Source organism: Lissotriton helveticus, chromosome 4_1 (genome assembly GCF_964261635.1).
Source record: "Lissotriton helveticus chromosome 4_1, aLisHel1.1, whole genome shotgun sequence".
Classification (NCBI taxonomy): Eukaryota; Metazoa; Chordata; class Amphibia; order Caudata; family Salamandridae; genus Lissotriton; species Lissotriton helveticus.
In genome coordinates this window covers 634,933,588-634,948,015 of record NC_136063.1, presented here as the reverse complement: position 1 = coordinate 634,948,015, position 14,428 = coordinate 634,933,588, and positions in this window count along the sequence as shown.

The window sequence follows — 14,428 nt, the reverse complement described above, 5'->3', positions numbered from 1 at the left end:
GAGTCGCAATCTGGCTTATTGTTGATTTTCTCTAAGATAAGCCACTGGATGTCTTCGGGATTGTGTCCTGAATCTAAGAAATGTTTAAGCATGGGCGCAGAAGTTCTATTCGTCTGGATGGCCGACCAATGTTCAATCAATCGTAAAGCTAGAGACCAAGATGTTTCACCCACATATCCGAGATGGCAAGGACAAAGCAAAAGGTATATAATGTTCTTGGTCTTACAATTAGTGAAAGTTTTCAGACTGAAGTGATGGGCATTGTGTTCAAAAGTTTTAGTCACTATGGCACTATCACATGCCTTACATTGCGAACATTTGTAGTTGCCTATTACTGATTGTTGACCGTCAATGGTTTTAACTTTTAACGGGGCATTAGTGCTCATACAAGAATGAACTACATGCTCCTTTAAATTTTTGTTTCTTCTATGAGCAAACATTGGGAGTTGTATATCTGCACTCGGTTCAGTGTTCGTATTTAAAATGTGCCAAATGTCGCAGATAATTTGGCGCACTTTTTATTAAAAACAGAATGTCTTGTTACACATACCAGTTTAGGCTACCCTATAGAGCATAAGTTGTGTAGAAGATGGTCTCCATCATAGAAGTGGGCCCATTTGTAGGCCTCGCATACCAATCTTCTAGCGTGATCTCTGGAAATTAATTTAGCTTTCATAGCAACAGATCTAAGGTTGTAGTCTTTCAACTTTCTACAGTTTTGCGGTAAGCTAAGGAACTGCCTTAGTGGAATACTTTCTTTCTAAGATTTAGGGTGGTAGCTATTGAAGTGCAGAAGGATGTTCCTCACTGTGGGTTAAACATACAGTCCCCATCCTCCCCTGTCCTGGCTCCAAGCGGGCTGGAGTGACAATACCGGGTTGTTAGGCCTATTGTGTGGAGGCAGGGCACAGCATATTCAGGTGCAAGTGCTTACCTCCGTCCCCATCAAGCCAGATAATGGCACCTTAAAGGGCATGCATGTAACTCCTAAGCTTCTATTGTCTGTGGCTGTCTAGAGGGGACTGCATAAGGTCCAGCTGTATCTAGAGACAGACAGAAGGCACAAAATGGTTAAAGAAAGAAAATGCTAACTTTCTAAACACAAGGAGATACTGGACGGAGCGCTGAAACTTTTAAGACACTCACCCCCAGTCACAGATCTGTGTTGAATCCATCATCGTTCTTTAGCTCAATTCGCCACCCCAGTTCAGACTCAGCTATATGCAAATCAGTCTTGACCCGGTGCCTCATGGGAACAGTCCAGCCCGAACTGCCAAGCCATGTCTTCCCTGGACCAGAAACAATCATCCTGAAACTGGTTTCAGGCTAACAGCCCTCATCAGCCAGGCTAGCTTGAATCCAGTAGCAAAGAGAGCAAGGGACCCACATCTGGGCATACCCCATTTGTCACCCCGAGTGGGCCGGGTATGCCCAGACGTGGGTCCCGTGCCCTCCATGCCACTGGAGTCAAGCTATCCTGGCTGATGAGGGGTGAAACACCGAAAACAGGTCCTAGGATGCTTGTTTCCTGTCCAGGGAGGACCAGGCCTGGCAGTACGATTCGGACTGTTCCCATTGGGCACAGGGTCAAGACGGATTTGCATATGGCTGGGTCCAAACTGGAATGGAATGGTGAGCCAAAAACGATGGCTCTAGGCCCAGATCTCTGTACTGGGGTGAATGTATGACATTGTTCTGCATTCTGTCCATCAATTGATTTTTTTGCAACTTTCTAAAAGTGCCATATTCAGACTTGCAACAAAATATTAAACTTTACCAAAAGTTGTGATTTTAAATTATAAAGACACCAAACTCCAAATATCTATATTTCCAAATTGGACATTACACTTATAAAATGTAATAAGGTAATCCCAATGTTAACCTTTGGGCGTGATAGGCCTTGCAGTAGTAAAAAAATTAAGTAAGAGTTTTTCTCCACCTGGACATGTAAAACTTAAAAGTACATGTTCAATATTTTAAATACACTGCATCCTGCCCCTGGGGCTGTCCTGGGACTACCTTAGTGGTGGCTTATATTTATTAAAAAAGAAGGTTTGGGCCTGGCAAGAGGCTGAACTTGCCAGGTCGACAAGGCAGTTTAAAACTGCACATACAGACTCTGCAATGGCAAGCTTGAGACATGTTTAAAGTGCTACTTCAGTGGGTGGTAACATAAGTGCTGCAGGCCATTAGTAGCATTTAATTTATAGGCCCTGGGCACAGGTAGTGTACTTTACTAGGGTTTTATAAGTAAATTAAATATGCCAATTGCGGACAAGCTAATATTACCATGTTTTAATTAGAGAGCACAAGCACTTTAGCACTGGTTAGCACTGAAAACATGCACAAAGTCCTAAAGCCAGCCAAATGAGGTCAGAAACAAGAGGAGGAAGGCAAAATGTTTTGGGATGACCCTGTAAAAAGGGCCAGGTCCAACAATTGGCATCTACATGTGGGAGTTGGACTTGGCCTGGAACCTCAATCTTATTCCCCTTACCCTGCCCACCCAGGTAGACCTTGACGGATTGACCATTCTTCTGCTTAACATGCTTGGTAGAATGGCCCTGCATAACATCATGGTCCTTCCGCGCCTACTTCACGTTCTCTAGAATTGCCTCTTCCCTGTGCCTAGGTGGTAGTTTGCTGCCATGACCTCTCATGTGAAGAAACTTCTCTCAGATAATAATCCTTTAACAAATGTGTCTGCTCTACATATGAGGGCGGCCGAGATTTGTCTTTGCTACTAGGCATCACAAACCATTGTAGTGAATGATTGTATGAATGGAGTTTGGGGTTGGTAATCTCATGGGCATACTCTATGGTGACCTATTCCTCACTCGGTCCCGAAGATCACCAAAGTGATATTTAGGACCTGGAGGGCTGTCCCACGCTTGACGGGATGAGACCGCAAAGTGACCCTGGAGACCCCATTGTGGGCCAGCAGATGACTGGACTGGGTGACGCAGCTAGAGAGGTTCAGGGGATGGGATACCATTGGTATTTCATATTTGGGAGATGTCTGGGAGGGCGACCAAATTAAGTCCTTCCAGGACCTGCAAATATCACTCCCCCTCCTTAAGTCAAAGTTTTTACATTACCTCCAGCTGCACCATACACTCTCCGAATATCATGCACCACTGACCGATTACCCTGACTACTACCCTTTGGAAGTTAGGCTCCTTAGAGATCCAATAGTTAGAGGGGGTATCTCTCAAGGTACAAGGTCTTGCCTAACCACTCCCCCTGTACAGTGGCACCCCTGAGGATGGCTGGACCTGCTGGAAGAGGAGGAGTAAATGGAGAGAGGCATGCATGACCCCCCATACTTTAGCCATTTCTGCCTGGCAATGCCTTATCAAGTTGAAATTCCTTCATTGTGCCTACTGCACACCCAGGCACCTGTGGAGGGCACGACGGGTCCCTGACCATTTCTATCATATGATCTGGGAATGCCCCATCATCCACAAGTACTGGAAATCTATTTATGTGGCTCTGTCTGAGGTATTGGGTTAGAACCTCAAGTTAATCCCTCGAGTCATGTTGGTGGGTCTTAGTGGATGAACTGAGGGGCCAGAGAGTGGATAATACACTTGTGACGTTAGGCACATTACCGACAAAACGGAACCTGGCCAGGTGTTGTAAATCTTCCCTTGCCCTGATGCTGAAAGAGTGGTGGGCTGACATGGACCGCACAGAAAAACTGGAGGAGCCAATATTCCGGGCCTGTGGATATCCCAACAGACACTGAAAGATATGGGGGAAATTGTGGTTGTGTTACAAACTATACACCAGGTCCACGTGTTGCTTGGGGGGGCTGGGGAACTTTAAAGGTGGGTAGTATTCAGAAAGGTACACAAGATCCTATAGGTAACCCAGCAGTGTGTGTGTTGTTCTATGCCTTAATAAAAGCAGTAAAGTGTTGTTAAAAACATAGTGGACATAACAACTTATGGAAGTTTACATTGCTTACCTAAATAGCCAAGTTGGGGCTATTGTACGAAGATTCTACGGAGAAATCATATTTTCTGTATATTATCTCCAAATTCTCCTCAGTAGTAGCAACCTTTAAGGTTACAAATAACCACACTATTGGAGCACGAGCAGAGAGAGTATTAATACGAGTAAAAACAGCTATTCCAAAGTATAAAATATGTGCCCCACACGGGGGATAGTGTGCTTTACAAATACACATAACATGGTGTCCTATTTAACACCCTGTGAAGGAAATAATGAGTTATTATCATACAAGAGTAAACGTTGTAAGAATGAAACAAACAGTCTGCAACTTGGATTTGTGACTAATTAGCCCCACCAAGCTCCTGGCTGGAAACATTGAAGGAATATATATTCACAAATGATTGTTAGAAGAACAATCCATAATTTGATAATTCCCTCAACAGTCATGCAAGCTATAACTCACACACCAAATTCAATGTGCATGACATCACACTTAATGAAGCAAATGCAATGAATATTTTTGTAAATCATCCTACAGATGAGATTACATATTATATTACCCTAACAACTTTGACAGAGACAACTGTATTTGGTGTGTAAGTTATGCTTTTCACAGCTGTTGTGTGAGTGACTGATTGTGTTCTTAGCCATAACTTGCAAATTTCAGTTTTTTGTTTAAATTTGCAACTATATCTGCACTTTAACTGTTTTGTGGGTTTTACAACCAAAGCTAACTTTAACGTCGCTTTAATCTTAGTTTTTTCGATGAATTTTAGGTTTTTTAATCATGTAACACACTCAAGAGCTCCTTTTGCTCAACACTCTGTGCACAGACATAAGGCGTTCACAGTGCACGATTGAGCGCATGTCCTTGCAACCAGCCAGGCCGTGCGTCCAACCATCGGCAGGCTGCCAGCAACTAAAGCACACAGCCTTTTGGGTGCACTTCAGGGGGTTAGCCAGAGGGCCTAGCCTCAGGCTAGATGCTCTGCCCAACACTCTTTGAATAGTCAACAATGTCTGTGTTCAGCCTTGAACTATGTGCAGTGGGATTACCCAAGGGGCCTGGTGTTGTGGCCAGCCCTCTATTTGCAACCAACCACTGCTGCACGTGGCCTTTAGCAATGCTGGCTGCAGAGCTTGTATTTGGTTCCCAGGCTCTATCTTTATGTTCATGGACCTGGTCACTGCTTCTCCACTTCCATATCCTGGTGAGCCATTCTACTGACTCACAAGACTTTGTATCCTGTTGTATATAAGTATATTGAACCAATGTATATTGCCCTATAGAAATACAGTCCTTTGTAGACCAAAGGTCATAGATGCTTGCCTTTTACCAGCTTGTGCTCCCGAGGTCAGTAGACCGAGATACCCACAAAGTGTTTCTTCTCTCTCAGTTTTCCTTCCCCGTTTTCCCTCTTGTAAGAAATTTGGTTTCTGTTTGAGGAGTGTGATACCATTCTCAAGCAGCAATCAGAATTCATCTCAGGCTGAGGTCACAAGCAAACCCTAAATTAACCTGTGCTCAACCCTCGGGTAGCATGTCTGAACACCTGGGTAATGCGTAAAGTATTTGTGGAACACACAGTGAAAACTCACCACAAAAAGATCCAAAAGCTGATTTAGAAAAATTGTGTGTGAGACCAGTGCAGGAAGTAACAAGTTCTGGCTGACTGGGATGGAGAACTGGTCAAATACAGGGACCAGGGTGATCTGGCTGAAAAGCTACCTTCTCAGTCCAGCACCAAGAGTCCCATTCATGGTGGAGGGGGCCAAGTGGAGCAGGGAAGCATTGTGGACGGTCGCTGATGTAGCACGAAGGGCAGGCGGGCATCATGGGCAGACATCACTGTAGTGCGAGGATCGTGTTGCCGTTTCGAGTGCTTTGTGGTGTCGCTCCACAAGAAAACTCAATGTTGTAGCATGAAGGGTCAAACTGACGGAACTTTGTGTTGCTGTGCTGTGTGAGTGTCACAGCTATGGCACCACAGGAGTGCCGTAGCAAAGAGCCCAAACACTTCAATTCAGCCTCTCTAAGGCCACACCAGGGTCCAGGATCTGAGGGGTACCACTTGGGGGACAGGGGCTTGCTCCAGCTGAATCTGGGTGCTGATACAGCTGGTTGGGAGCCTGTTCTTGTGGCTCAGAAAAGGAGGCTACCAGACTAGTCCTTAGAATCACTCTGGGAGGTCTGGGTTCAAGGGGTGAATGCCTGTTTCGTCTCACTCAGGCAGAAGCACAGCAGACAGCAGGTCAGAACAGCAAGGCAGCAGCACAGCAAGGCAGTAGTCCTGCAAGGCAGCAGTCTGGCAGAGTGTCTGTCCTTCTTCCTGGCAGAGCATTCTCAGGCCCAGAAGTGTATTGAAAACTTAGTGTCTGAGGTCCAGTATTTATACCCAGTTGTGCCTTTGAAGTGAGAAAAATCTTCTTGAGGTTTTCCTTTGAAGCCCCCAGGCATCCTACCTCCCCTGAGCTGGCTCCAGACTACCTACAGGTGGTATGTGGCCCTTTGTGGAAGGCAGAATATAGCATGTTCAAGTGTAAGTTGGGAAGTGTCCAGCTCCTCCCTCACATACTGCCAGCAATGGCCCATTTAGGCACAACTAAACTCCCTATTATGTGTGGTTTTTTTTGTCCTCATACAGCAATTTTTGGAATTAGAGGTGTTGGTGGCCCACTTTCCCTTCTGATCCAACCGTTTGGGATATTAGGGATTTCTCCTGGGTGAGCGCAACGTGTGCGTGGAGAGTTTCTGGATTCCCTCTGCATTTGAGCCCCTTTATGTCCACTTCCATCGCAAATCGATTCTGGGTTGAACTAGTCATTTTGACTACTCATTCAAGTTTCCACTTGAGGCATTACTGCATTGCTTAATCATTGGACCGTACAGAATTTGTAAGGTTGTATTTTTCACAGATGGCCCAATATGCATTTCTCCTACCCCTTTGTCCACTTGTGTCGAGTTTATATGTTCTTTGTATTGAGACTAGCCACTCGTTATGTGTTGGAGGTACACTTTTTACTCACTTAATGCATAGCTCTCTCCTTGCCAATAAAATCAAAATAAAGAGAATTCTCTCTTGATCCTTACTCAGCTTTGAACCTGTTCCTTTGTCATTTCTCCTCCCAAAATAACCTAGTCTATATTCACCGCCATCTGCCGTCCCAATACCTTAGACAGAGTCTCTCCTGTTCCTTCCAGAAATCCTCGAGTTGGGGGCACTGCCAAAACATGTGGAGATCGTCTGCACCCTTCTCTCCACATTTAGGGCAGCTTCTCTCCCCTTGGCCTTTAATCTTTGACATCCTCCTTGGCGTCCAATACGCTCTGTGGATAGTGAATAAGGGGTTTCTTCTTAACGGTGCAGATCTCACAATCTTCCAACATCTTCCAACAGATACTTGCCAATCATGATGGATATCTTCCTCCGGCAGAACTCCTCCCCAGATCTCGCCTGGAATTTCGTGATCTTCCTCGTTTCCTGAATCAGGGCCCAGTACCATTGTGCTATTTCTTTTTGATAGATCTTGTTCCCCTGCAGCATTTCTTCTACTTTTCCCATTCCTTCTTGGCTATCCTTTAGATTTCTAACCCAGCTGGATAATTGGTAATGCTTAAATCACGAGATTGAGTCTTTTGTTTTTTCACTCAGCTTTTCCCATTCTTTGACAGCATGCAGAGTTTTTAATTATCCCCATCTTGTAATGTCGTTTTCCCTCTAGGGGTTCGCTAGCTTATCTTTTAAACATTCAGGTGTTCCAGGGGAGTACCAAATTGGTGCATATTTACTGTAGTATGGAATTTTGAGAGCCCTTCTCATTTTATACCAGAGCAGGGCTGCTGCCTTCAGAGTTTTTAGTTTTACTTTCTTGAAGTACTTTGGGTGCCCGAACTTATACAGGGTAATGGCTTCCTTCCTTGTTAACCGTCGCCTTTAGATGGTCAGGGAGTGATTCAAATTCCCCTAGCAATAACCTGGTATACTTAAACTGAAAGGCTCTACATTATTGTAGTATATCTGGGCTAGCGATACCTCCTTGCGCCTTGTTCCTCCTTATCTTCTTCCAGGCTATCCTGGCTCCCTTCGCGTTCCAGATGAAACTGCTTAGCTCTCCCTGTAGTTTCTTTCGCTTATCCTCTTTGAATTCCAACAGGATAGTACTGAAAAGATAGGTGAATTTTGGGATCATAGCCATTTTTATTATGTTTGATCTTCCCATAAAGGAGAGCGGCAGACCCCCCAGGCTTTGAGCAATTGTTTTACCTCTTTATGGATTCTCTCAAAGTTCAGGTTTGTAATCTCCTCTATATCCTTTGTAAGGTCTATGCCCAGATGTTTTATTTTATTTTTTACTCTAGGATCTTGAGAGACGTTGTTCCATTGAAGAATTTTTGTCTTTGTTTGGTTCACCAGGTATCCTGATACCTTCCCAAATGTCCTCACTATTTCTTCTACTTTTGGCAGAGATACCTCCAGATTGCTAGTAAACACCATCCGATCGTCCACAAACAGAGCAACCTTCTTCTCCCATCCTTGGTGCATAAATGGTACTATTTCCTTAGCCTCCCTCAGTAACTCCGCTAGAGGTTCTATGTATAAATCGAACAGTAGAGGAGATAGAGGGCAGCCCTGTCTTGTGCCCCTTTGTATCATTATGTTTTCTGTGGGTGCATCATTTACTAAAACCTTAGCTCAGGGGCTTGCATAGATTTGTTTGATTGCACCCAGGAAGGTCTCTCCTAAGTTAAATTTAGCAAGGGTTGCATGTAAGAAAGGCCAGCTCACTCTATCAAAGGTTTAGCAGCATCCAGATTTAAAATTGATAAAGGTGTTTCATGATAAGTAGCCAAATCAATTGCGCTTATTAGTTCTTGTATACGTTCCTGTATGTGTCTGCCTTAATAAAGCCTTTTTGGTCTGTGTTCACTACGGTCCCCACCACCTTCCCTAACATTCTAGCTAAAATTTGAGTATAGACCTTGTAGCCTGTGTTTAGGAGTGAAATTGGCCTAAATGATTTGCATTGTGAAGGGTCCTTTCCTGGTTTGAGTAAGAGACAGATAATTGCTTCGTTCCATGAGGCTGAGAGGGCACCTTTCCCTTTGAATACTTCATTGAGAAGACCTGTCAGAGGCGAGACCAGTACTTCACGTAGATGAACATATAGCTCAATCGGAAGAGCATTGGGACCTGCTGCCTTACTTTTTTTTAAATCCCTTCAAATTCTCTAGTACTTCCTCTTCGCTAATAGTCTGGTTGAGTTCTGCCATTTGCTCTTGTGAAAGTTTTGGTAAATGTACTTCCTCCAATAACGCTTCGATCTGCTCTTCGGTGACCACCGTTTCTTCTGTGTATAAGTTGTTAAAACCCTTCGCAAACTCTTTTCTGATTTCTTTCTCTTCTGTGGTGTACTGTTGGTTTTCCTTCCGGATTTTATATATACCGTTACAAGTTATATCTGTCTTCAATTTCCACATTAGCAGCTTCTACGACCTTCCCCATATTCATAATGAGATGTTTTGCTGGCCTCCCATTTTTCCTTGACTATCTGTTCACGAGTATCGGCCAAATCAGTTTTTTTCAGCATTCTACTTTCCTCGGTATCAATTTTCTCTTGCGGAGTAAGACTATTTGTGGCTAGCTCCATTTTTAGTAGAGTATTATCTGTTTCTAGCTCATAAATCTTGTTTCTTTTTACTTTATTCGTGTATGCCGAAAGACTAGTTATTTTCCCCCTGATAACGGCCTTATAGGCCTCCCAGGCAGTCTGCTTTGTGGTTCCTTCACTGTTCATGCGGAAGAACTCTTCTGTCTCTTCTGATAACTTTCCAGTGCAGGCCATGTCTTGAAATATGGCTCTATTTGCTGTCCATCTAGGGCTAGTGGAGGGGCATTTTAGTTTAAGGCGCAGTATCACAGCTGAGTGGTCTGACAGATGTGCTGGTATGTGATCTACTGCTTGCGTAGAATTTAATAGCCCCTTGTCTATCAAGAAATATTCTATTCTTGAGGCGTGCCATAATCTTTTATTTTGCAGAGTGAATTTATTTGTCTTATCCCCTTTTTCTCTCCATCTATCCATATCCAGTCTTTAATGCAAAGGCTTACCCACTCCCTCATTTTAGGTAGGTTAGGGCCATGCTTGGTTGGGAACCTGTCCCTCTTTGGGTCTAGTATGATATTAAAATCTCCTCCCATTATTATAAGTGCCCTTGCTGATAGGAGCTGTGAGTAAACTTTCTGAAGCGGTTCTGGGTCATCCAGATTAGGACCGTAATACCCGACTATTGCATAAGGGTTATTCTTTATCTTCACTTTCGCTGTAACCCACCTTCCTTTCTTGTCTACTTCTGAGGCTTCAACCCTCGCTCCCAGAGACTTTTTAAACAGAATCGCCGCCCCTTTCACAGTACAGTCTTGATTTGTGCACACACATGTCTCTATCCATCTCTGAATTTTTAGAATGTTCTCCCATTCACCTTTCAATAAATGTGTCTCCTGCAATATCATTATTTCACAATCTATTATTTTTAGGTATTCCATAATCTTTGCCCTTCGTTTCCTTATCCGTAGCCCATTTACGTTCCAAGTCATAATGTTAACTGCTATTCACTCCATACCCTTCCACACACATCCCTTTTTTGGAACCTTTCTTATTTTTACCAGTAAAGTTCAGTTTCCCACAATCTCATATTGCTTGCTTGGGAAATTTTTTTTCTCCCCATTTTGCTCCCCACCTCGTGCATTTTTTTTACAAAATTTTCCATGCAACCTTCCACCCCTTTTTCCCTCCCTGGGAAAAGCCACCCTCGGTTTTCTTCGGGGCGTTTCCTTTGCCCTCATTTCAAGCTCCCTGCTCTTCTATTGTGTTATTCAGCAGATTTGCTTCATTATTTGACTTTAGTTTTACTTACTTATCTGATTGTGCCGTTATTCGATCTATGAAACACTCTACCTCCTTTGGATCTCTGATGTTATACATTTTATTTTCCCACATTATTCTCAGTGCTGCTGGGAAGCGTATTTGCACCATTGCTCCTATTGCTTTCAGTTGTTGCATGTATTGACCAAGCTGCCACTGTCGATCTTGCGGTGTTTTTGAAATATCTGACCTAATTCTCCATGACCAGTTGCTTTTGGAAAAAGATCCTGCTTTTAATCCCTCGCTTAAAATCCTCTCTTTAAACGTGTAGGTTTTAAAATTAATGAGGATTTTTCTTGGATTTTTCCTGACTTTATTTCTCCCATAGGGGTCATGGTGAACTCTTTGAATATCCTCTGCAAGGTCTATTGTTTTCGTCCAGGGAATAGCTTCCCTTAACAGATTTATCAAGAAACCTATAATGTCTTCCCCTTCCAAACCTTCAGGGATATTTAAAATTCTTAAGCTATTTCTCCTGGTCTGGTTTTCCTTGGATTCCAACCGCTCTCTTATCTCATTGTCCGTATTTTTAAGCACATCAATTTCTTTGTTGTTTTCTTCTACTTTTTTATTTATCACCACCACTTCCTGTTCTACTGAAGTGACTCTTTCCATGAGCATGTTTATTTTATGGTCAAGCACTTTGCATGCTTCCTGAATTTTAATCTGGTTTTTCTCAGAAGTCACAAAATTAGCCCTCATTTCACTCTTCAAAGTGCCCATCATTTTGTCCATACTGCCTTGAGGATGAAGACGATTACAAGCAGCCTTGTCCTGCTGATCTAATACCATTAAGGGAGCATACCTGCTACTATCTGTTGACACTTCTTCCAACACTTCACCCCAACTGGTTCCTGACTGGCCCTTGTTCAAGTCTTTGTCTAAATGGGTCTTTATTCTCTCCTGCACTTTAAAGTAGGACCTTAAGGATGGAGTTATTTTCTGTTTCGTGGAGTCTAGGGTCTTCAGTTTCACCTGACTAGCTCTAGACAAAGGAGCCCGTGATTTGGCTTCAGCAGTGTGTCTTTTCTTTTTTTTCGTACTGTTTGTAATCGCTGGAGGGGATACGTCTGATGCAGATGAGAAGGATTTAGCCTTCGTGTTAGGCTTCCTAGTAGGCTTACCAGTCACGGGGTAGTGGTAGGCCTCCTCTTCTACAAGTGGCCGATCCTTACTCCTCAGGCAGTACCCTGCTCCCTCCCTGAGATGCTTGTTTCGGTCTGGCTTGACCTGAGCTGCCTTTAGTACTTTCCCTACTGCAGCATCCAAAGCATTGGCCCTTGTGGGGAGAGTGAAACGGTTTTTCTCTATTTGCTTTTCTGATATTACTTTGAGGTTTTAAGGATTAATTGGACTTATTTCCTTCCGCTTTGCTTCTTCCAGCTTTACGAATTCACACTGATTCACAGCAGCCTTAGAAACATTTGCACAATAATCAGTTCCAACAGCCTTTCCAGCCCGCCTCCTCCTTACAGCAGATCCTTGCCCTTTTCCCCTTTCACTTACCCGATAACTCCCCTGACTGGCTGCTCCAAACGCCGCTATCCCGTTCTCCGTGCAGGGCTAACACTTCTTTTCCTTCGGCACATTTTTCAAACTGAGTGCCTTAACTCTAAACGGTACCCTCGCAGCAGCTTTCCTGGTGCTTAAACAAACCGTGGCCACCTCAGCCCACACCCCACCTCATGGATATCTGTACCGCTGGTGCGATGTTCCCTTCTCCTCCGCTTTTGTCTCCACTCCTTCCAATCTCATTCGGGACTCCTGTGGCCACTCGACAGTTTTTTGCTTTACTTCACCGCCTTTCTCCAGACTTCCTGACCTCCAAGCTCGCGCCGACCACGTTAGCCCGATCCCTACCTGACACCCCCCTGCACCTCCAGGCTCTGCACCTTGTGCTCGCAGCTCCTTTCCACCATAGCCGACACGCCAGCAACCGAATCCAAGAAGCCGCAGGTATTTTGCCCACCGTACTGATATTGTTAATCAAAATGCTCCCCTTTTGCGCTTAATCAGTGGTAGAGTGTTTCATCCTCATATTTGTGCTTTTTCCGCTCCTCAGCATTCGTATTGTACGGTAATCTTATGAGAAGAGCTCGGAGCTCGCGACCGAGATCCTATCCGGCCGCCATCTACTATGTGTGGTTTTGTAGGAGGAATACACAAAGCTCAATTGTCAGCCACACCCAGGCACGTGACCCAGGTAAAGGCTACAGGTACTAAATGACTATGGCAGGAAAATCTCTACTTTCTAAACATGGCAATTTTCAAAATTGCAATTTAAAATCCGACTTCAGGAAGTTAGGATTTTTCATTACAATTCCAGAGACACCAAACATGAACTGTGTACCTGCGCCCATTTGGAAATGACAGCTTGTTAAATGTAATAAGGTAACTCTAATGTTAGTTGATGGGAGTGGTGGGCCATACAGTAGTGAAAAACAAATGTAAGAGTTTTTCACTACCAGGACTTGTAAAACGTAAAAGTACGTCTTACCTTTTAAATACATTTCACCCTGCTCTCTGGGCTGTCCAGGGCATACCCCAGGGGTGACATGCTTGTATAACAAGGGAAGGTTGGGGCCTGGAAAAGGTTTGTTTTGCCAGGCCGACATGGCAGTTAAACTGCACACATCGGCTGCAATTGCAGGCCTGAGTCATTTTTTAAAGGGCTACTTAAATGGGTGGCACAATCAGTGCAGCCGGCCCACTAGTAGCATTTGATTGAAAGACCCTGAGCACATGTAGTGACACTTTACTATGGCCTTACTGGTAAATTAAATATGCCAATTAGGGATAAGCTGATATTACCATGTTTTAGGGAGTGAGCACATGCACTTAAGCACTGGGGGAAAACCACCCTAAGTCTGACATGTCTAACACCTCTCTGCAATAATTTCACATTCTGGAGTTTATCACAGATCTTACTTGACTGATATTGAACAAATGAAGTTAGCATTGGTGTACCTGCTTTAACTTTCTTTGAACTCCTGGCAGTTTGACACAGGTTCTCATGACCCTGTGCCCGACCCCTTCTGCACACAAATTTCATTCATGTACAGCGCAGCCCTTCACTGGTCATGGACTCAACGCTTAACACTCCATGGGTGGCCAGCACTCTCAGAGCACAGCCATGTGCAATCCAGATTGGCTGCAGTGCCTGGCCATACTTTATACCTAACACTCTGTGTGTGCCCTCTGCACATCATGCACTGTGGGGAGTTGGCCACAAGGCTTGAACTGCGGCCAGGCACTGCTCCCACCCTGCCATTGGCCAAGTGAAGCAGTGGTGCACTATTTTTATTTTTAATGTTTGCAGGATTTACCACTGTTATGCCAGATCGGACACCTCTAAGGCCCAGAAAGGTCAAAATATAAGATTAGTAACTTCTTAAATAAAAAATAGAGTTTCTATTTTTATTTTATTGCCAGGGGTAGCTTTAGATGTCCTCAGGCCCCCAGTGTGTTTTGGAGTCAGGGTGCACTCAACCTAGCACCTTATATATTTTTTATTTTAACTATTCCAGTACTGTGCTCTGTGCGCCAT